This window comes from Pelobates fuscus, chromosome 10 (assembly GCF_036172605.1).
Source record: "Pelobates fuscus isolate aPelFus1 chromosome 10, aPelFus1.pri, whole genome shotgun sequence".
Taxonomy (NCBI): Eukaryota; Metazoa; Chordata; class Amphibia; order Anura; family Pelobatidae; genus Pelobates; species Pelobates fuscus.
The window spans coordinates 93,251,796-93,276,603 of NC_086326.1; the positions used below are offsets into that span (position 1 = coordinate 93,251,796).

Sequence of the window (24,808 nt, forward strand, 5' to 3'; positions counted from 1 at the left end):
TACTCCTTCCCTACCCATCCAGCAACCACCAGTATCACACTCACTAGTAGCTCTGGTAGTTCAACAAGCAGCAGTGGCTCTTCAATGCAACAGGTGCAGAGAAGAAGTAGCACCATTTCACGTTAAGCAGAAGCAGGTCTGTGAGGACGCATTTTGATAATGTGGGCGATGGGCATTTGGTAATATGCAGGCTGTGTGGCAAGGAGATAGGAAGGGATCAGTTTGGGAACATCTGAGAAGTGCAGCTCAAAACAAACCACAATATCAATAAATTCTTAAATAAATACTGTCCTATACTTAAAAGAGAGGAAATTTTAAACTCTATTCTCCCAGACAAACCAATTATAATGTATAGAGGTGTACCTAGTTTAAAAAGTAACCTAGTTCATAGCCATTTACCATCATAACAGAGCCCCAAAAACTTTTTTTTTTACAGATAAAGCAGGTTTTTATGGATGTGGCAACTGTGGGGCATGTATGAATACTAAAAATAAAAAAAAAGAGGTACATTAAAGAATATACACACCCACAAAAAGAAAGAGATCTTCCCCATAAAACAACTGATTATGTGTCACACAAAAAGAGTCATTTATCTAATTACATGCACAAGTGGCTTCATTTATGTGGGAAGGACCACAATAGTTACACGTGAGGATCCAAGAACACGTTCGTAACATCAAAATTGGATTCGATAAACATAGCCTTTCCCATCATTTTAACCTAAAGCACAATAGGGACCCAAGTCAACTCCAATTCATAGGCATTCAAAAAATGTAGATCAATTGGAGGGGAGTGGATCTTATTGCCGCAATGGACAAGTAATTAATTAGGTGGATATTCAACCTAAATTCCCTTCTACTGGAATGATTAAATAGTGACTTTAATTTATAAAAAAAAATTATATATTTTTTTGAATTAACTATTTTAGGAATAACAGTTATTATTAAATTATATTGATAATTCTGATCTTCTGGGACTTGGGTATATTTACTATTTGGCAAGATGTGTTCCGTTTAGATTTTTTATATTTATGGAGCTCCCTGTACCCCAGTTGGGTACCTTCACCAAGGACCGCTTCCTAGCTGGAACAGGGACAAACCGCAGCACTTCTGCCCACAGTCGCTGTGGCTTGACTGGGCCCTGAAACCACACCTTCCTGGAGCCGAATGGGGAATTAGCTCTAGTCCTTACAAGGACTTTCCCTGTTGAATCCCCTGCAAGCTGGAACAGCAGACACAGGAATAAATCTTGTTTCCCTCCAATAACAGGAAGACACAGTTTTGGAGTGTAAGCTGGAATAGATTTTAATGGAGGCACACTGGCCTTTTATGCAAGTTTCTCAAAAAGGGTGACACTCAGGTGGACCTTGTTGGGCACAGGGACACAAAGTGAATAAACGAATAAAAACAGAGTCATACAGTGATACACTCCCACAAACAGAATCCCTCCTCTGTGCTTGGGAGACAATTGAATCAGGAACTGTAGTAATCTAGAAAACCACAACAAACAATTCGGGATATGGCTGTGTAAATCTACAGAAAAGACAAAAAATAAAACATAGTGTAATATTGTAACAACACAATTTCGTTATGCGCAGCAATATTTGCACTCACTAGATGTAGATAAGTGTAAGCATTCTCAAGGTGCCTCCCCCAATGTAATGGTGGGCCAACAGATCTCTCTGATCACCTCCAGATAATTATTCCACCACAGGACTTCCACAGGTCAGGGTAAAAAAATTTGAAATGTATTCAATAAAAAAGTAAGCAGTCACCAATCAGCATAGGATATGAAGAGCAGGAAAAAAGTCCTACGCGTTTCGTTCTAAATGAACTTCCTCAGGGACCGCAATAAAAACAATTGAAATGTATCAATACATATTACAAACAAACATATCCTAAAAAAAAAACCTTCCCTTAAATAGGGCTAATCCCCAAGTCCATTGGTGGATTTAGTGGGAGTGTAGATCCTCTTCAATTTGGATTGGAGAATGAACCTTCCTTCATCAGCTGTTTCTAGCTTCTCCATAAAATTGGCGCCCTTTTTCGGCAGAAAACCGGAAGTGACCGTCATCCCCGGAACCGGAAGTGACGTCACGGGTACATTTACGTTCCAAATGCGTTCCAGCGGCCATTAATCTCTATGGCAACCGGACACACAAATTCAACTACAGTTCATGTAGATCGGAAACAAAGTAATTGAAGTTCAAAACTCTGCTAAAAACTATATCATCTATATTAACTCCCAATTAAACATAAATGATATTCATCAAAAATAGAACAATATAAAAAACTACTTTATGCAAAATAATAAAGTGCAGTGAATGAAAGTGAAAAAGATGTTTCTCTAGATATGGAGAAAAAAACTCCAGTCCTATAAATAAACACCCATGTCTATTATTTTTAAAGGGATATGACAACCTAAAACCCAAATATAGAGTGTTTGGCCAAACAATTCATTATACATCCCAATCCAATGGATCCACAATAATTGTTCTATATCATATATATAAACCGTTGGAACAACTTATAATAATAATCAAAATACAAAAAAGGTTTTATAAATATATATGTATATATATTTATGTAATTATAGGTAATATAATAGGACTATATATAATCCTTATTATGAAAAAATATATAAATAAAATATAACTCCTAACTGTAGAAAAAGCCCCACAATGGGAGCAAGCACACATACCCATATTGTATAGAAAAAAATATTTGTTTATGTATCAGTTATAATAAACAATATTAATCCAGAAAGCAAATGAAATCAATCTCTATATGTAAACCTCTTGGCGTGAGGGTATGAAGTTTGTGGATCCAGAAAGTTTCTCTTTGGGCTAATCTCTGGACCCTATTACCCCCACGCCAAACGGGAAGCACCCTCTCGATCCCCAGACACCTGAAATCCTTGAAAGAAAAAAAGGGGAACGATCGACAGTGGGCCGAAACGGAATGTGTCATTAATCCCTTTTTAATATTATTAAGGTGTTCTAACAAACTAACCTTTAAAATCCTCTTTGTACGTCCCACATATTGCATGCCATACGGACATTGTAGTAGATATGCCACAAAGTCCGTGTGGCAATTGATATTATTCTTAAGTTTGAAAGTTTCCCCCGTTACAAAACTAGAGAACGAGTGGGTATTTTTAATGGATGCCGTGGCACAGGCTTTGCAAGAACCACAGCCCCGAAAAGAGCCTGAAAGAGCAGAGGTATGAACTGATGGTGGCTTAATGGCATAACTAGGTGTTAGCATATTTTTAAGATTTTTGTTTTTTTATATATATAACTGTAGGATTATCAGATAAATGAGCTCCCAAAATGGGATCCTGTAACAAAATTGGCCAAAAACTTTGTAGACCTCTCTTGATTTTATTATGGTCAGTATTAAAGAGAGTGATAAATGCAGACCAAAAACTGTCCCTAGTATCGGGGGGACGTGGTTTGTTTTCCAAAAGTGTTTTTCTTTCTATATCACCAATTTTGTAAATCTCTCTCTCTCTAACACACTTTTATTGTATCCTTTATCTACAAGTTTCTTTTTAATGTGTGATGATTGTGAAAAAACATCCTGTGTATCTGAACAATTCCGTCTAAGACGGGTAAATTGTCTCTTGGCGATTCCTCTGAGCCAAGGTTGGTGATGACAGCTCTTACGATGGACGAACCCATTCCCATCAGTGGGTTTAAAAAAACATTTACTCCGAACATATCCCGAATCGTGGGACAGGGTAAGGTCAAGGAAATTGATCTCATTCCTGTTCCACATGGGAGTGAAAACCAAAAATACTCGTTATTATTCAAAAACTTCACATAATTCTGAAATGAGGCAGAAGACACCTTTCAAATAATAATTACATCATCAATATAACGCCACCATAGGACCAAGCTCGCCCTCCACCTATGCCCTGACCACACGAATAACTCCTCCCACCTCCTCATGTAAATATTGGCATAGCTGGGGGCGAACTTGGAACCCATGGTGGTCCCCGTGATTTCTAAAAAAATAATCACTATTAAAAAAAAAATAATTGTGATTCAAAATAAATTGAACAGAAGTAAAAATGAAATCCTTTGTATCCTCTGATAATGTCATATCTTGTTCCATAAAATAATTGATTGCCTCAAGACCTAATTTGTGACTAATCAGCGTGTACAGAGAGGTCACATCAAGTGTGGCCCAACTGTACTCTGGGTTCCATTCAATATTCTCCATTTCTTGGAGAAAGGACTTGGAGTCCTTAACGTATGATGGTGCCCCTTGGGCGTATTTCTGTAGTCGAGAATCGACATAGGCTGACAAATTAGCGGTCAAGGAATTAATGCCGCTAATAATGGGTCGTCCAGGTGGATTGGGGAGGCGTTTGAGTCTTGGGGAGAAAGTAAAATATTGGAATAATCGGATTCTTTTGGAACAAAAAATCTTAATTTTATTATATTGTTCTATTTTTGATGAATATAATTTATGTTTAATTGGGAGTTAATGTAGATGATATAGTTTGACTATCTATAAAAGCTACTAACATCCATTGTATAGTGATATATGAATAATGCATGAGGGTGTTTTGAGTTAAATATAGCTAACACATGTTCTTTTAGCAGAGTTTTGAACTTCGATTACTTCTTTTCCGATCTACATGAACTGTAGTTGAATTTGTGTGTCCGGTTGCCATAGAGATTAATGGCCGCTGGAACGCATTTGGAATGCAAATGTACCCGTGACGTCACTTCCGGTTCCAGCAATGACGGACACTTCCGGTTTTCTGCCGAAAAAGATGTGCCTTTGAAACCAATCTATCAACGGGTTGTGGGTGCGGAGCCAGGGAAGACCAAGAATAAGTGGAAACACTGGTGAGGGTACTATATCAAGGTTAATATGGCAGCCACCATCTTGCCGCGACAGCGTGCTCGCCGCGGACCTCGGCGGTGAGAGGAATGGATGGAACCGCCACAGACCCAGGAGAGGGATTTCCGTGAGCGTCGAGTACCGGGACTGTGCTGCAAGGGCGTTGCGGAAGCTCAGGAGCGGGTGAGTACACGGCAGTGCCGTGACAGCAGGGCCCATAGTCTGTGGGCAGGAGGCTGGCAAGCAGGCTTCTCCAGGAGCTCGTGGCAAACTCAGGAAAAAAGGGGAGTTTGCCACAATATTAAGATTATTAATAATTTTTAGTAATATACCTTTTTTTTTGACAATCTTTATTTTCTTACAGTATGCAACAGTTCTCAACAGTTCAATTCAATTTTCTCACATTCCGTACAGAAAGGAAGTCAATAATATGAAATATTGGGCAATAGGGTTAGCATAAAATACAAACAGGCATAACTTTATAGTAAGCCTACCCTTTCCCTTTTCTATATTTTCTGATAATCTTATTATTTTATTTTATTATTTTTTTTCTTTTTTGTTGTACATTGTAAACCCATGTCTAAATAATGTACACCGAGTTGGAATTGTATCGTCATATCTTCTGTGGTTAGGCTGTTATCAATGAGTTCCTAAACTGTTGCCCCCCGCCCCACCCCCCCCCCCCATCATCCCCTTAACCAAGTTATTTTTTTCTTTTTGACTCTCTTTATTGTACAAATAACTTTTATACCATGCAATCGGGCTGCCATCCTATCTTGCTGGGCCCATAGCCCGGTGTGCCCATTCAAATCTAATCGTGTCAGGTGCCGCTGCATCCACTATGTGTTTGAATAGTGCTTCCAGCATGTCAGTAAGCAGGGAAGCTTTAATTTCTGGCAAGCCATGGACTCGGATGTTATCGCGTCTGCTCCTGTTTTCAAGATCCTCTACCTGTCTTCGTAGATTAAGCAGCATGTTGCCCTGCCTAGTGCCCGCTATTTCAGTCAGCCTGTGTTGATGAGAGCAGTCTTGGGCTGTGGTCTCCATCTCATCCACTCATTGTTCCAGCGAGTTCAGGTTAGTCCATAGGCCGGCAAGTTTCTCCCTCAGTGCTGCGCGGAGCTTATGAACTAAGGTGCTCGTATCGGCTTTACAGAGTATCCTCGCCGAAATCTGCTCTAATTTGGGCTTGCTCTCCTGGTGAGTCTTCCTCCCCCTGGGTCTCTGACACACTCTCCGCATCCGGGAAGGCGGGCGCCATCTTGTCCCTATGTGGTGGGTCTCAGATCCGTTGGCGTTGCCACAAACTCATCCATCTGGCGTGTGTAGCAGCGCGGGGAGCTTGACGCATCCGGCCCAGGGACCGAGTGCTTCTTATTCTGGACCCTTTTTACCTACTAGTACGCTTCAAATCAGCTTATAGTCAGCCAGCGATGTGGAGCTAATTCACTGTGCGCCCTGCACCATGCTCGTCCAGGCCATGCCCCCAATATACCTTTTTTATATATTTTTATGTATTTATTAAAGTTGTTTATATTTATTTATATATTTAATTATCAGATATATTCCAAATTACTATATTGCTATATTAAGGTGTGGATCCAGTTCTTCATCTGTATGTATTTTGTATTAACAGTTATATTTATAGCCACTGTTGACTGTTTGTTATCTATTTACATTCTTTATATGAGCAAAATCCTGTTATGTGGGGTGAAAAATGACAATTAAATCCCCTATTATACACTCGAACCTATGGGCATCCAGGACATTATATGCCCTCAACTTCAATATGAAAAATTGAAAAGATGCTAGAAAGCAAAATGGCGACACGAAAACAGGTAGTGACGAATGGATGTTACGTCACTTCCGGAAATCTTATTGGTGAGTGGAACCAGCTGCTGACAAGATGCTAATAATCCCTGCGATCCTGATTGGAAAAGAAACGTAAGGCGTCCTGAGACAGAGTGGGACACGGGTTTAAAAGGAGGAGATGAGAAGAAACTTGACAACTTCGATTGAGAAAGCCCGAGGAAAGGGCGAAACGCGTCTTAAAGTGAGCAAGCCTTATATGAGGACATTATTTCATTGCTTTTTAATTCATGTGCATATTTATGTATTAATAAATGTATCCAACTGGATTTTAAAAGTCCCATGGCTGCAGACTCCATCTACCTCTAAAATAAGGTTTACCCCACTAACTGGCTCTGGAAAAGGTGAGCAAAAACTATTTGTTTTATTCACTAACATATAATACCTGACTTAGTACACTAGAAGCAATCTCTCTTTGTATTGCTTTAAGTATACGAGGAAAGGTGTCACCTTAATGCAACAAAGTGATTGTGATTTGAGCCAGTCCTACACTTGGCTCTCCACTTGTGAGTTTGTTCTTAATACATTTTTATATAGGCTATACAGTATCTAACATTAGATTTCTCCCCCCCCCCCGCCCCCCCCCCACCACCACACACACCCACACACACACTCACACTTTTTTACATATATTTCTATTGGATTCATTGATACCCCTATTTTAAGGGTGAGCGTTTTTATACATGGCTCCACTTAAGGGATTAATTGTGGATGTCTCCTTTTAATTCCCTTTTTTCTATAAAATGCTTGAATATTTGGTAGATTGGAGAGATCTCCACGACAGTGTTGTAGCAGCTGACAGATTGACATTTCAATTATTTGTATTTTAAGCGCCTATTTGTATGCACAAGGCACTTTTCATAATAGTACAATTCAGCCAATATTCTGGAAGCTCTTCGAGCTACACTTGAAGTGTGTGGGATAGGCAGCATGCACAGCAGTACACAATGGCTTTGCAGTGAGCGATCAGGGAAGCAATATGTTTAAAGCTATCAGACATGGACAGTTTATTGCTGTGCACTCTGCAGCCCCTGTTTTACATCTGGTTGTGAGATTGTGACAAATGCATTTTCCCCTGACATGGAGGGTGGCAGATTGTGGTGCCTAAAATGGTGATTGCCAGGTATTTTACCACAGTGCGAAGGCTGGTCAATGGTCAAGAGAGCATCAGAACAAGAAGGTTTACCTCAGCATTGTCTTTGCCAAGATGTTGTGACAGGGTAGAACCTTGGAGATGATGGAACATATCCTCGAGTAGCAGAAACATACATTACTTATCTTTAGAGAAGAGTGCAGGAGTGAGGTTAATACTTTAGAGAGAGAGAACAACGAGGAGCTATAGGTCAGATAGTGGCAGTCCTTAAGCCTTTCACAGATGACAATTTAGGTCAAGCAACAGGTCTGCTTTAGGCAGATGATTCCATTATTCATGCTCCTAAATAACAACATGGAAGTAGTCCCAAAGAGTCATGGGATTGAACCTGCAGAAAAGCTGCATTTAGATTATCGGGCTGAAGAAGGAATTCATAATACAATTTAATTACATTACTGAGGAATTTAACTGCATATATTTAAGGAAAAATAAAATTAAATTAAAGTCTTAATTCTTGTACCTTGTAAGAAATCACAAGAATGGTTGAAGCAATAGGACCTGAAATCCAGAGAGTTATGCAATACAGGAGTTCTCTGATCTCTTCAGTTGAATAGACTATTTCAAGAGCAAGCATCTTGCTGGTAAATGCAGCTGAAACGAATGGATTAAATCACTAGACAGAAGCAGAGCCAGGATACAGTTCGAGTTATATGGGAAGGAGAGTTCAGCAGAATCAATAAGGCAAGTCTGGTACACGTGGAAACATTAATCGAGGAGCTCAAAGGGTAACTTTGAATCGCATAACAAAATCACTGAACGAAAAGAGTTGCACTTACTGCTTTTAATACAGCTGGAATACATGTCATTACTTGAGGTGGAGAAATGCAAATGCGTAAAAATAAATGTTTTTGGATAAAATTCAGGACTGCCATGAAGTGAATGCTGGAAGAGAATTTGGGGTAATCTGAGACTCGGTAAGTAAATTCTGATAGAATTTGAAGGTCACACGAGTGAAATTATGGACACCACTCCAGAAGTATTTCTGGCCATCATTTGTGATCCAGGAATAAAGGGCAATCTGACTGTGAGGAGTGATACCCTGCCTATGTAGAAAGACAGACTAGTTAATGATGTGAAAGAGATGCTGAGAAAGATGGGTATGTGATGGAGGAAAGGCAGCAACTCGCATTGGTAATGGGAAAAACAAAAATTCAAACGACTAGTGAAACTCTGCACAGGATAGTACTGTAGTGCTTGAAAACGCAGTGACATTCTCCATTGTTGCAGTGACCTAATAAAATAGTGACTCCACTTTCTGCCAGTCTTTCATTTCTCACCCTTGGCTCTCGTTCAAAAGCTGCTGCTGCCAGTGTTCTGCCAACTCTGTACCTGGGCTCACATCCAAAGGGTACTGCCTTTGGATGTGATCCACCTTTAGGGGTAGCTGGGTGGGATTAGGATAGGGATGCAATGCTTTGCCCTGTAAAGCACAGTAAAGTTTCATTACCATTGCTGCAGCCTGCAGGGACCTAAAAGTGACTGCACTTGTAATTTATTTAATTCAGTATTCCCCTAATTTGCCAGTGCAGCTGTAATTTCAGCACAGTGATTTTGTTTTTCTAGAATTTGTAAATTCCTGGTAAATTGTTTTTTTTTTTTTTTTAAATCATGGTATAGGGAAAGAACCAGAAAGCAGAGATAACAGAACAATTCATAATGTCAATCAACCTTTCCAGATTATTTTATTCAAACTGAGTCATTTCCATTTCATTCATTATATTAGGGATCTGTATTAAACCATGTTAGAAGAAGCCAACAGAATGCTGAAGTAAGGCAGACCTCCTCACTAGGTGGGTATGCCTTTATATGCTGGATAAATTAAAGGGACACCATAGTTTTTAAAACAACTTTAGCTTAATTAAGCAGTTTTGATGCATAGATCATATCTGATGATCTATGCATCATGCTGTTTGACTGCTTTATTCACAGCCATTTAGGAGTTAAATCACTTTTGCTTCTGTTTATGCAGGCCTAGCCACACCTCTCATGGCGGTGACTGACACAGCCTACATGAAAAAAATGGTTTCACTTTCAATCAGATTTAACTTACTTTAAAAGTTTTTTATCTCCTGCCCTGTAAATTAAACTTTCATTACATACAGGAGGCTCCTGCAGGGTCTAGTAAGCTGTTAATAAAGCAGGGGATAAGAAATTCTAAATTGAAAAGAATTTGCAATAAAGGAAGTATAAACATTAGATGACACTTTACAATAAGTGTTTAGGAAGGCTGTGTAAGTCACATGCAGGGAGGTGTGTCTGGCAGGGCTGGATTAACATAGGGGCTGATGGAGCTGCAGCTCCAGGCCCAAGCCCATGGGATAGGCCCATTGATTAATATATATATATATATATATATATATATTTATATTATTATTATTATTATAATAATAATTATATTATTATATATTTTTTTTTTAAATTTCGAACACACTACTCTTAGGGTTTCCATGTATTTCTCAGGTATTTCTTAGGGTTGCCAGGTATTTCTCATAAGTATTTCTCAGGTATTTGAGGCTGCCTAGCCGGTGCCGGTATTGCAGTAATACCGGCAATACAAATGTCAGTGAGTATAAACAGAGATTATTCTGCAATAGCAGCGCTGGCCAGTAGGGGTCACTGCTTGTGTGGAGAGAGGCAGGGATAAGAAGTTACAGCATCTCCCTCCCTGCCTCACTCTACTCACTTATCCGCAGGGGAGCAGCTCTGCACAGAGAATCCAGACAGCAGCTCCGGGCCTGCAGAGACAGCCAAAGCTCAGGTAAGTGAGGGATGGGATGAAAGGCTGTAGGGAGACATGGGGACACAGACACTAGAAGGCACTGGGAGACACTAGGGGAAACTGTGAAAGATGGGGATGCTGGGATACATAGGGACACTTGGTGACACTAGGGGAAACTGAGACATGGGCATGGTGAGACTTGGGGACACTGAAACACAGGGACACTGGGGAACATGGGGACACTAGGGACACAGTGGTCCCATGTTTCCCAGTGGCCCCTAGTCCTCTAGTCCCACAAGTCCCCATGTTGCCAAGTCGATGTCCCAATGTCTCACAGTGTCCCAATGTATCTTAGTGTCCCCTAGTGTCCTAGTGACATGGGGACAATGGGAGACATGGGGATACAAACTCTAGGGAACACTGGGTGACATGGGGGCACTGAGAGACATGGGAACAGTGGGGGACATCAGGACACTGGGCGACTTTAAGACCTGGGAGACATGGGCACTCCCAGTGTCCCCATGTCTCCCAGCCAGTGTCCCTAGTATCGAAGTATCCCCATGTTTCCCAGTGTCCCTGGTGTCTCTCAGTGTCTCAGTGTCCACAGTATCCCAGAGTCCTCTAGTCTCACAGAGTCCCCAAGTGTCAGTGTCCCCTAGTATAAAAGAAAATCTCAGGCACTCACTGATAGATTTAAGCAGGTGTATTGAATACCGCAACGGTTTGACCTGTACCCAGCTCTTTATCAAGTCTCCAGTGTCCCCTATATATCACAGTGTCTCCTATGTATCACAGTGTCTCAGTGCCCCATGTCTCACAGTGTCCCCTTGTGTCTCAAAATCACCCAGTGTACCCATGTCTTCCAGTCTCCCCAAGTGTCTCAGTGTCCCTAGGTTTCCCAGTGTACCCTAGTATCTCAGTGTCCCCATGTCTCTCAATGTCCCCTAGTGGCATAGGGACACTAGGAGACATGGGGACACAGAGACACAGACATGCCCCTTTTTGGGTATGTTCACCCCTTTCGGAAGTTCTGGTTATGTGATTTGCGTCAGTGCCCACCCTTTTACCACGTCCATAGACTTCATGTTTTACTGGACACTGTTAGAGTGTATGGATTTACTTGAAAGATGAAAGTGTGAGATTAGCATAGGGTATGTGTTCTCATAGCTGCATCTTATGAGTTTCCCTCCAGCACCATCTCCATCAGATACATGACGTTTGGGAGGTAGGACTATTTTAGTGTTTTTAGTCAATAAGATTTTGTAATTAGGTCATAATTGTCAGCACCAGGCCCACCGGGCTCTTAGTCTGGCACTGCATATACAAAGTAAATTAACTTTATTTTGGTGACTATCCCTAAATCCCCATAAATCCCTACTGGACAAAAGTTTATGGGATAAGGAAAAAAACATTTAGACCATAATGAAAGACTCCTGATTGGTAAAACTGATTTCTGATCTGGAAGGTAGTCTGTCAATTATCGTAGTTGCCTATGCAAGTGCTGCAATTATAGGACCAATAAAGATGAGCTTTTTTATTTAATTTATATTTTGGGGAAAATTTATTTTAATGCTTTATTCATATAATACATTAAATATGAGGAAGAAAGGTCCATTTCTGTACACTGTTTCTTTAAACAGAAACCAGTTAAATTATTATTTTCTTTCAGTTGAATATGTGACCAGCTGTACATAATCCAGACCACTTCAATTATGTATGCACCAATAAAAACAATATATACCGTATATACTCGAGTATAAGCCGAGTTTTTCAGCACATTTTTTGTCCTGAAAAACCCCAACTCGGCTTATACTCGAGTCAATAGTCTGTATTATGGCAATTCACATTGCCATAATACAGACTGGCGGCTGTGGGGGCTGGCAGAGCTGTAACTTACCTGTCCTGCAGCTCCTGTCAGCTCCCTTCTCCTCCGCGCCGTCCGTTCAGCACCTCGGTCAGCTCCCAGTGTAAGTCTCGCGAGAGCCGCGGCTCTGGCGAGACTTACAGTGTGAGCTGACAGAAGAGCTGACCGGACGGCGCGGAGGAGGAGAGAGCTGACAGGAGCTGCAGGACAGGTAAGTTACAGCTCTGCCAGCCCCCACAGCCCCCCCCCCCCACTGAACTGCCAATGCTGGACCACCAGGGAAGGAGAGCCCCCCTCCCTGCCATATATCAAGCAGGGAGGGGGGACGAAAAAAAAATATAGTAATAATAAAAAAAAATAATAATAATTAAATTAAATAATAAATAATAATAATTACATTAAATAATAATAATAAATAATAATAATAAAAAATAATAAAAAAAAAAACAATTGCCCACCCCCCACCAGGGCTCTGCAACACACACACACACACACCACTCATACACACACACACACTGCACTCATACACACACACTGCATTCTCATACTCACACACTGCATTCTCATACACGCTGCACTCATACACACACTGCACTCATACACACACCCTGCACTCATAAACACACACTCATACTCACACACTGCACTCATACAAACACACTGCACTCATACTCACACACTGCACTCATACTCACACGCTGCACTCATACACACACGCTGCACTCATACACACACACACACACTGCATTCATACACTCACACTGCATTCATTATACACACACTGTAAATAAATATTCAATTAATATATATTTTTTAGGATCTAATTTTATTTAGAAATTTACCAGTAGCTGCTGCATTTCCCACCCTAGTCTTATACTCGAGTCAATACGTTTTCCCAGTTTTTTTGGGTAAAATTAGGGGCCTCGGCTTATATTCGGGTCGGCTTATACTCGAGTATATACGGTAAGTGTTTTTATTTTTTTAACATAGATAATGGTATCTTATTCTACATTAGTAGTAATAGCAATCTATTATGAGTTATTTACTGCTTTCTAAATTAATGTTATTATCTAACATTTACCAGCAAATAACCCAAGTTCCTGTTAGTTTAGATTTCCAGTGAACTTATTCTTCCTTAATGTTTTCACGTAACTAACATAAAAACATTTTCAATTAGTCAACTGAGCAAAAGTCTGCTAGTTTTTATTAAAAGGTTATTTTGAGCATGTTGACGACTTTATTGCTTTAAAGTAGTCTGTATGTGCAGCTTTGCATTGAGATGCTGCACATATGAAGATTACCACTTTACTGCTGGAGGTGTAATTCCATCTCCGGCAGCATCATTAGGGTGTCATTGCATTCATTGTCTAAGAGCAGTCAGCTGACATTTTCCGCAAATGAATTGTCGGTGGGATCAACTTATAATGTTTGCACTGAATGTCAGTCATCATTTGGAGGGGACCAAAGTAAAAGGGCAAACCATTACCAAATGTTTTAAAAGAACACAAGAAAGAAAAAGGAGGAGGGGCTGCACCACATACAAATTACGATAATAGTAGGTGATAAAAATAGCTTATAATTGAAAAGGCAGTGCTAGAAAGTCTTGTTCCAACTATAAAAGTTCTCACATACAAAGGTGCCTCTTATCAAGAGGTAGGTGAGGCTGTAGGTGCTACATTATTTGTGCTAGGGGGATGTGCTACTCCTGTTGTCTCCATCCAAGTCAACGGCGCTACTATCACCTCTACCTCGCAGGCTCGCTGCCTAGGGGTTCTTTTCGATTCTGACCTCTCTTTTACTCCCCATGTCCAATCGATAGTCAAATCCTGTCGCTTCCAACTCAAGAACATAGCGTGCATCCGCCCATATCTAACGCCAGACGCGGCTAAGATACTGGTTCATGCTGTTGTTCTCTCTCGCCTCGACTACTGCAATCCCCTTCTCACCGGTCTTACATGTTCCCAGCTTGCACCGCTGCAATCTATAATGAATGCGGCTGCGAGGCTTATTTTCTTGTCCGGTCGCACCTCCCACGCCTCCACGCTCTGCCAGTCCCTGCATTGGCTTCCAGTTAGATATAGGGCCCAATTCAAAATTCTGGCGCTTGCTTACAAATCCCTACATAATGCTGCTCCAACATACCTATCCTCCCTCATACACAAGTATGTCCCATCGAGACCCCTGCGCTCATCCCAAGACCTACGCCTATCATCTGCCCGGATCCCCACCTCTGACGCTCGCCTTCAAGACTTCTCTAGGGCTGCACCTATTCTGTGGAACTCTCTTCCCTCCTCAATCAGACTTTCACCCAGCCTCCATTCCTTCAAAAAAATCTTTGAAAACTCACTTCTTCATTAAAGCGTATCAATTAAACTGTCAGCAGGCTTCTCATCCCCCACCCCATGACTCCTTTCCTGCAACTGTCAAAAATGACCTACCAAGCACTCAATAAACCCTTCTCTAACAAACTATTTAATCCCCCTACTTTAACCCTTTGTGTCACTATACCCCACTCCCTCTAGCATGTAAGCTCATTGAGCAGGGCCCTCAACCCCCTCTGTTCCTATACGTCCAGTGGTCTGATCTCAATTATGTGTCTGTTAGTCCACCCATTGTACAGCGCTACGGAATTTGTTGGTGCTATATAAATAATAAAATAATAATAATAATAATAATGTGGTAGGTCTGAATCTCTTTGGTATCCGTATGTAAATAGAAAAAAATGACAAGGCAAACCAATAGTGCAATATGTCAGAACTTAATATGAAGGTATATTCAAGATAGCAATGTCACACTCACATTTAAAAGAGCTAGGAACAGCTCTAGCATGTATCGCGTACAGTGGTTCAATCTCCACTTATAGGATATGATGAGGGGCGTCCACAGTGGTAGGTATCCAGGTACTCAAAAGAGAATAAAATAGCAACGCATAGTGCTCTCAGTAGGACAATAAAATATAAAATTAATATATCAAAGGTGAAAAATAGGCATTTAATCAGTATATCAGTACAGGTGTGGTAGTCCTGACCCAATATAAATACAATATTAGGATATTAATCTGTAACTAATGACCAGATTTTACTATTTACATGGCATAAAGTCATGATTTTATTAACAACACAGAGGCGAGTATTATGCTGCACTCGCTTTATTTCCCTCAGCAGCAAAGAAAATTTAAACATTGAAATAAATATAGGAAAAAGTCAGTAACATATATCTTCCATAGCAACCAAACAGCCAATCAGATTTCACTCTCCAGCATAATAGGCGGTGTTCACTAAACTACTTCCTCTTTTTTGCCATCCCGAACAAGGACAACCATCCAACCGAAAAGGAACTCCAACAAGAGGATAATGCCAAAAACAAGCGGGTTTCCAGGTCATGCTGTAAGAGGGAGTAGAATATGGTAATATCCAAGTATAAAAGTGGATTCATGCTTAAAAAAACATTGTGCAAACTAATAGGCAATATCGGATATAAATTCAGTCAACATATTGTTGAAGATGGAGACAGACATAAAAAGTTCAAAACCCAAATCACCTTAATAGAGAACAAGTCCGAATCAAAGAAACTTACCCAGATTATGCCACCAACCAGGGAAGGGTGGGAAGGATAATACTCACCTCTGTGTCGTTAATTAAATCATGTACTTCATGTAAATAGTAAAATCTGGTAATTTTATATTTTTTTTCAATTTGACAATTTTTATTTTCATGTCCAAATATCAAAACTGGGATACAGAAGGAAAGAAGGGGTGGGTAAAAAAGACACTTACAATGCGACATTCCATTTACAGTGATACAATTTCAAAGTCACAATCGGAATATATATATATGCATGCTACTGGTGCCTTATCATGGGCACATCTGTGTGGACTATCTCCCAGTTGTTTTTACTGTGTACTCCTGGGGAGGGGGACGGGGGGGGGGGGCTGTAGGAGAGGGGGAGATGGGAACGGGGTACCTTACTTCGCTATAAATGTGTACATAGTGGGTACATTGCCTGCCTCTCTTTCTCTAGGGCCGTTGACCTTATAAGCCTCGCCTTCTTCTCCCGAATGTAGACGCTCGTTCCTGATTGTTTGGTTTGTCTATTACTCCTATCTTAGTGATTTCTTGTCCCCCCTGCTTCCTGTTTTTTTTTTTTTTCTTTGATAATTCCCTTTGTATGGAGATAACGCTTGTCCCTATCCTCTTAGGGGTTCAGCTCTTTGTCCCTCTCTATGTATGCTTCCCAGTCTTTCTTGGCCTGTATCATGTGCTTCGATGGGTGGAACCCCTGGTAGGTCCCAGTCTCATACGTCAGGTTCAGTGTGGTTTGCTGGATGACATTAGATCTTATAGGTGCTTGTGTTTGTTTCCAATTCCTAGCTATCAAGAGGTTAGCTGCCATCAGTATGTGGAATATTAGGCTGGCTTGTGATTTAGTGTAGGTTTCTAGCGACATGGACAGTAAAGCTGTTTCTGGATTGAGCTTGGTGTCTATGAGTAGCGCTCCATTGATTATCCCTTCTACCCCGCTCCAATATTCTTTGAGAGCCGTGCAGGCCCACAAGGTGTGGAGCATTGTGCCTTCTGCTTTGGATCATCTCCAGCAAAGCCTGGTAGTGCCTGGGTATATGTTGGCCAATCTGGTTGGTACCAGGTACCATCTGTATTGCAGCTTGCGGAGGAGCTCTAGGTGGGAGGCGCATCTGGACCTACCCTTGTGTGCAGTGAATGCCTTGTTCCATTGCTCAACTGTAAGTGTCATGCCTAATTCCCTATGCCAGACGTCTCTATAGTTGTCCTTTTGTGGTTGGTCTGTGGAGTCAATGAGAGCGGCATACATAAGTAACAGCGGCTTTTTGGGCATGGTCATAGACGTACATGCCTTTTCTATGCTTTTCGCGTGTGTCGGAATGGTTGTGGTGGTGTTGTGCGACAGTATGCCTTTTAATTGAAGGTAGGAGAATATCAACCTCTGCGGTAGGTCAAACTCAGCTTGCAAGTCAGGGAATTGTTTCAGGAGTCCATGGCTAAACAGGTGAGTAACCAGTGTGCACCCTTTCTCGGTCCATCCCCGGTGGTCAAAATTGGGGTATGCTATATGTAAGCTATATAAGGGAGTGGCCATTGTCCAGTTGGTGGTGTACCCCAGTTGTGGTCTGGCTTTGTCCCATATCCTCAACAGGGTGTCGGTTGTGGTGGGCATCTCAGGGAGCGCCGGGCGTCTCCCATGAGGTACCCAGAAGAGATATTTGAGGCCTTTGGGACATGTCCATGTGGACTCCATCTCCACCCATTGTGGTGGGTTTTGTGTCGTATGTGCCTGTAGTGCTGTGGACAGCAGTGCTGCTCTGAAGTATGTTTGGACCTCTGGCAAACCCAGCCCTCCCTGCGACACCTGTCTGGTAAGGATCTTTGTGGCTACACGCACTTTTTTGTGTGCCCATACAAAACTAATGAGGGTGTTTTGCAGCTTTCGGAGGTATATGTGAGGTAGTGGAATCTGCAGTGTTCTGAGCAGGTATTGGTATTTTGGCAGCAGCATCATCTTTACCGCCGCTAGTCTCCCTACCCAGGACATGTATTTAGTCTCCCATTGTTTTAGTGTGTCGCTGATTTCCCTCTGCAGTCTCCCATAGTTTGTCAGGGTACCTGAGGCCTCTACCTCTAAGGGAGGTAGAGACTTGGTGGTTTGCCCGTCCAGGCGAGCTGTTTCCTTCGTTCCTCGCGGTTCATCCAGTCACTTAAACACCGGCCGCGAGGAATCCACGTCCTTTTCTAGCAGGACGCTCAATACGTGACGTCATGACGCTATCACGAGCGACCTGTCACTCAAGTGTCCGATATCCAATCGGTACTTGTCAGAGGCGTGCTTACCATCCGGAGCCAGGGTATTTAAGCTTACTTCTCCCTTCAGCTCATTGCCCTGTCGTGGTTCTAGCTTGTCTAGTCACTCAGTGCTCTGGTATTCTAGTTTGCTCTATTTGGTTTTGACTCGGCTTGTTGTACTACCCTGCTTCTCTGTTATCCCTTGACCCGGCTTGTCTCTCGCTTATCTGTCTTCTCGTTCCCTCGACCTCGGCTTGTCTCTGACTATTCTCTATTACTCTCGGTACGTTAGTCCGGCCATTCTAAGGCCCGGTATACGTACCTTTCCACTCTTTGTACTCTGCGTGTTGGATCCCTGTCCCGATCCTGACATTACGACAGGGCCAATGGATCCTGCAGGTACAAACAGTCAGCTTGGTTCTTCGGATCCCAGGTTTGACGCCATGGAGCATAGGATGGATCAGATGGCTTTGGCACTACAGGCACTTTTGTCTCGTGCTAGTAATCCACCTGAGGAGACACGTACTCCTTCTATTTCTCCTGCAGTCTCAGGTCTAGAGGTAGCCACTGTAGGTGCTTCTTCCCGTATTACCCCACCAGTACGTTATGGCGGGTCACCGGAGAGGTGTCGTGGCTTTCTGAACCAGATTAGCATCCATTTCGAATTACAACCCCGCTCTTATCCTACAGATAGAGCGAAGGTTGGATTTGTTATTACTTTACTCATTGAAAAAGCTCTGAGATGGGCCAATCCTTTATGGGAGAATGATAATCCACTAGTCTATAATTATAATGCCTTTGTAGCTGCGTTTAGAAGAACTTTTGACCCTCCTGGTAGAAAGGTCAATGCAGCTAGATTACTGTTGCGCCTTAGACAGGACAATCGAACACTTGTGGATTATGCACTAGAGTTCAGGTCCTTGGCGGCAGAAGTTAAGTGGAACGAACAGGCTTATATAGATGTGTTTCTGAATGGGTTATCAGATGTAATTCTTGACGAGGTCGCTACTAGAGAACTCCCTGAAAATTTGGAGGATTTAATTTCTTTTATATCTCGTATTGATGAACGCTTAAGAGAGAGGCAGAACACTCGAGATAGGACCCGTAGACCCTCCCTTAAACTAGCGCCTACCTTTCAAAATTCTGAGTTCGATGACTTACGTATTCCTGAACCTATGCAGATAGGCAGTACTCATCTCACAGAGAGGGAGAGACAGTACAGGAGAAGGGAGGGTTTATGTATGTATTGTGGAGTCAGGGGCCATTTACGCCTAAATTGTCCCAATCGTTCGGGAAACGCTCGCACCTAAGTTCCTCTAGAGGACAGGCCTTGGGTGTTTCTACTTTGTCCTCTATTCACAACTACAAAGAGCTCAGGCTTCTGTTACCCGTTTCTTTAAAGTGGGAAAAGGGAGTAGTTAAGACTATGGCACTAATCGATTCTGGAGCTGCTGAGAGCTTTATAGATCAGGGTTTTGCTGCCAAGCATGCTATTCCATCCCAGTTAAAAGAGACACCACTGGCTGTTGAGGCTATCGATGGTAGACCGTTACTTGAGCCTGTTATTTTCCATGAGACCATACCGATTAACTTAACTGTTGGCATCCTACATAGAGAGGACATATCCTTACTGCTCATTTCTTCTCCGTCTATTCCCATAGTCCTGGGGTACTCCTGGTTGAGGAGACATAACCCTATTATTAATTGGGAGTCAGGAGAGATAGTTTCGTGGGGACAGAATTGTCAAGAGAAATGCTTGCGGAAGGTCTCACCTCTCGGCTTAACCAACACATCGGCTAACTCTGACAATCCTACAGAGACACAAATTCCGTCTCAGTATCTAGATTTAAAGGCTGTATTTGACAAAAAGAAAGCCGATACCTTACCCCCACACAGGTCCTTTGATTGCAAAATTAACCTACTCCCTGGTACCATGCCGCCCAGAGGTCATGTATACCCGTTATCTACGAAAGAGAACTCAGTTCTAGAGGAGTATATTCACGAAAATTTAGACAAGGGATTCATTAGGAGGTCCTCCTCTCCTGCCGGGGCTGGATTTTTTTTTGTTAAAAAGAAGGATGGTTCTTTGAGACCTTGTATTGATTATCGAGGCCTAAATAAGATAACCATTAAAAATGCCTACCCGATTCCCTTGATCACCGAACTCTTCGATCGTTTGAAGGGCTCTACAATTTTCACCAAGTTAGACCTCAGAGGGGCATATAACTTGGTGAGAATCCAGCAGGGACATGAGTGGATGACGGCATTCAATACTCGATATGGCCACTATGAATATACTGTTATGCCTTTTGGGTTATGCAATGCACCAGCTGTATTCCAGGATCTGATAAATGAGGTTCTTAGGGAATTTCAGCAAGATTGCGTCATTGTATACCTAGATGATATACTCATTCATTCTAGTGAGATTGAGACTCATCACAAGCAAGTCAGGAGGGTTTTGCACAAGCTTCTCCAGCATGGCTTGTACTGCAAGTTGGAGAAATGTAGCTTTGATCAAACCCAGGTAACCTTTCTCGGCTATGTGATCTCTGGGGAGGGATTTAAGATGGATCCGGATAAGCTCCAGTCCATTCTAGAGTGGCCTTTACCCAAAGGTCTTAAAGCCGTACAGAGATTTATTGGTTTTTCTAATTATTATAGGCGCTTTATTAAGGGCTATTCTTCCATTATCGCACCTATCACTAATATGACCAAACAGGGGGCTGATACTAAGAATTGGACTACTGAAGCTCTCCTTGCGTTCAAAACTCTCAAGGAGCTTTTCGCTTCCGCTCCAATTTTAGTTCACCCCGACACTTCTCTGCCTTTTCTACTTGAGGTAGACGCATCAGAGACTGGTTTAGGTGCTGTCCTATCTCAAAGGTTGGGTGTTGATAAACCATTACATCCATGTGGATTTTTCTCTAAAAAATTGACCGGTACTGAAAGCAGATATGACATTGGTGACAGAGAATTACTAGCGGTTATCAAGGCTTTGAAAGAGTGGAGACATTTATTGGAAGGTACATTACATCCTGTTACCATTCTAACAGACCACAAAAATTTGTCTTATATCGGAGAGGCCAAGCGTTTGTCCTCCAGGTAGGCTCGTTGGTCGTTGTTTCTTACCCATTTCAATTACGTTCTGACTTACAGACCTGGGTCAAAGAATTCTAAAGCCGATGCGCTATCTCACCAATATGAGCCTTCTGCTTCAGTTGAACCACTTTTGTCCTCCATTGTACCAAAATGCAATATTATTGCTAATACCAGTCTCAAAATTCATTCTCCGCTACTTGACCAGATCTTGAAGTCACAACATCTAGCTCCCGAAAACACTCCTGAGGGAAGAAACTTTGTTCCTCCTGAACTTCAACTGGAGCTCTTACAATGTTTTCACGAAAGTAAAATAGCTGGTCACCCTGGTATTCGCAAGACATACTCTCTGATATCCAAGGATTTCTGGTGGCCTTCACTTCGAAAAGATATTGAGGAGTTCGTCGCAGCTTGTGAGACTTGTGCCAAGACTAAACTACCTCATGCATCTCCATGTGGCCTGTTACACCCCTTGGACATTCCTGAGAAACCTTGGTCCTGTTTGTCCATAGACTTTATCGTTGATTTGCCTGCTTCCAAGAGACAGACTGTTATTCTCACGGTGGTGGATAGATTTACTAAGATGGCCCATTTCGTGCCATTACCTAAACTTCCGACTTCTCCTGAATTGGCGGAGATTTTTGCGAGAGAGGTTTTTCGCCTACATGGGATTCCTTCGGAGATTGTTTCTGATAGAGGCTCTCAATTTGTCTCACGTTTCTGGAGATCCTTTTGTTCTCAAATGGGTATCAAATTGAACTTCTCCTCTGCCTATCACCCTCAGTCTAACGGAGCTGCTGAACGTACCAATCAAAAGATCGAACAGTATCTGCGTTGCTTTGTTTCCGAACACCAGGACGATTGGGTCGGTCTGATTCCTTGGGCGGAGTTCGCACACAATAACCTTGTTTGCGATTCAACTCGCTCTAGCCCTTTCTTCATGAACTATGGCTTTCATCCTTCGATTTTTCCTTCGGTTTCCTCTTCTCAGGGGATACCGTCGGTTGATGATCATGTCGCCAACCTGAAGAAATTATGGGATCAGACTCGGCAAATTCTGTTACATAGTTCCTCGTTGTTCAAGAAACACGCTGACAAGCATAGAAGAGCGGCTCCTGTTTTTGTTCCTGGGGATAGGGTATGGTTGAGTACTAAGAATATTCGCCTAAAAGTTCCATCTATGAAATTTGCTCCTCGCTACATAGGTCCTTACAGGGTTCTCACTCGTATCAATCCGGTTGCGTATCGCCTTGCTCTGCCACCTGCCTTACGCATTCCTAACTCTTTTCATGTCTCCTTGTTGAAACCTCTTATTTGCAACAAATTCTCCTCTAAGGCCTCCTCGCCTCGTCCTGTTCAGGTGGAGGGTCGGGAGGAGTACGAGGTCAGCTCCATCATTGATTCCAGAATTTCAAGGGGAAAATTGCAATATCTGGTCAACTGGAGGGGATATGGTCCTGAGGAGAGGAGTTGGGTACCTCAAGAGGACGTTCATGCTTCTCGCCTTCGCAGAGCATTTCACCTCCGCTTCCCATCTCGCCCCGGTTCCTTCCGCCCGGTGGGCGTATCTGAGAGGGGGGGTACTGTCAGGGTACCTGAGGCCTCTACCTCTAAGGGAGGTAGAGACTTGGTGGTTTGCCCGTCCAGGCGAGCTGTTTCCTTCGTTCCTCGCGGTTCATCCAGTCACTTAAACACCGGCCGCGAGGAATCCACGTCCTTTTCTAGCAGGACGCTCAATACGTGACGTCATGACGCTATCACGAGCGACCTGTCACTCAAGTGTCCGATATCCAATCGGTACTTGTCAGAGGCGTGCTTACCATCCGGAGCCAGGGTATTTAAGCTTACTTCTCCCTTCAGCTCATTGCCCTGTCGTGGTTCTAGCTTGTCTAGTCACTCAGTGCTCTGGTATTCTAGTTTGCTCTATTTGGTTTTGACTCGGCTTGTTGTACTACCCTGCTTCTCTGTTATCCCTTGACCCGGCTTGTCTCTCGCTTATCTGTCTTCTCGTTCCCTCGACCTCGGCTTGTCTCTGACTATTCTCTATTACTCTCGGTACGTTAGTCCGGCCATTCTAAGGCCCGGTATACGTACCTTTCCACTCTTTGTACTCTGCGTGTTGGATCCCTGTCCCGATCCTGACATAGTTGAGCTCCAGGAGACCTTGCGGCTCCTTTGGGATTCTCAATCCCAGGAAGGTGAGGTAGTCGTCTCTCCAATCTAAGGGGAAAGTGTGTTTCAAGTGGTCTATGTCACTTCGTGGTATCCCTATCCCCATTGCCTGTGTTTTCGAGATGTTAAGCTTGTAATATGAGTGCCCTCCGTATGTTTCTATTTCGTGTAGGAGGTTTGGCAGTGAAATGTTAGGTTGCGTGAGGGTGAGCAATATGTCGTTGGCGAATAGGTTTGCCTTGTACATCTTGTTTCCTATCTCCACCCCATGAATCGCCGCGTTCTCCCTTATCCTAATCGCCAGCGGCTCCAGCGCCAGGACGTAGAGCAGTGGGGACAGGGGGCACCCTTGTCTCGTTCCGTTTGTGAGCCGGAACGGCTTGGATAAAAAACCCGCATTAAGTACTCTCGCTGAGGGGTCACTATAGAGGGCTTTGACCACCGACACAAACCCTTCGGGGATGTCGAATTTGCCTAGTACCTGCTGAAGGAACCCCCAGTGCAATCGGTCAAACGCCTTCTCGGCGTCAAGGGAGACCATGAGACCCGCCCCTTTACTGAGTTTCAGATGGAGTATATTGATAACCTTCCTCGTATTATCTGCCCCCTGCCTCCCTTTTATAAAACCCACTTGGTCGTTGTGGATGATATGCGGTAATATTTTCCCCAGGCGGTTGGCGTAGAGTTTAGCGAAAAGCTTGGCATCGGTATTTAGGAGGGAGATAGGTCTAAAGTTCTGCGGCACCGTTGGGGGCTTGTTCGGTTTAGGGAATGTTACAATATGTGCTGCTAACGTTTCCCTGGGGAGTTCCCCCTTGAGAGCCGCCTCTGTGAACAATCTAGCCAGGTAAGGTGCCAGTATGGTGCTAAACCTCTTGTAATAGTGGTTGTCAACCCCGTCTGGCCCTGGTGATTTCCCCAACGGGAGGTCTTTGATCAGGTCTAGGATTTCCTGTTCCTCAATCTGTTTGGTGAGCGCTGCTTTGTGTTGAGCTGTGATCTTAGGTAATGTAATCGTGTCTAGGTACTTTCTAATATTGAGGTCTGTCGGGTGCATCGTGTGTGTGTTGTGCTTTATGTTATAGAGGGAGGAGTAGTATGTGGCAAACACCTCACTGATTCCCTTAGGGGTGGATATTTTGGATCCCGTTTGGTCTGTGAGGTAGGATATTTTTTGATTCGCCTGCCTGGTCTTTAGGCGTTGCGCTAATAGCTTACTAGCTCTGTTGCCCTGGACATAATGTGACAGTCTGAGTCGTTGCA

The 24,808-nt window shown here is 42.8% G+C and overlaps 1 pseudogene; it reads right to left on the minus strand.

Annotated features, from left to right (window-relative positions):
- Positions 1–24,602, minus strand: part of LOC134574769 (heterochromatin protein 1-binding protein 3-like) — a 66,947-nt pseudogene extending 42,345 nt beyond the window's left edge.
- Between the last annotated feature and the right edge of the window lie 206 nt (positions 24,603–24,808).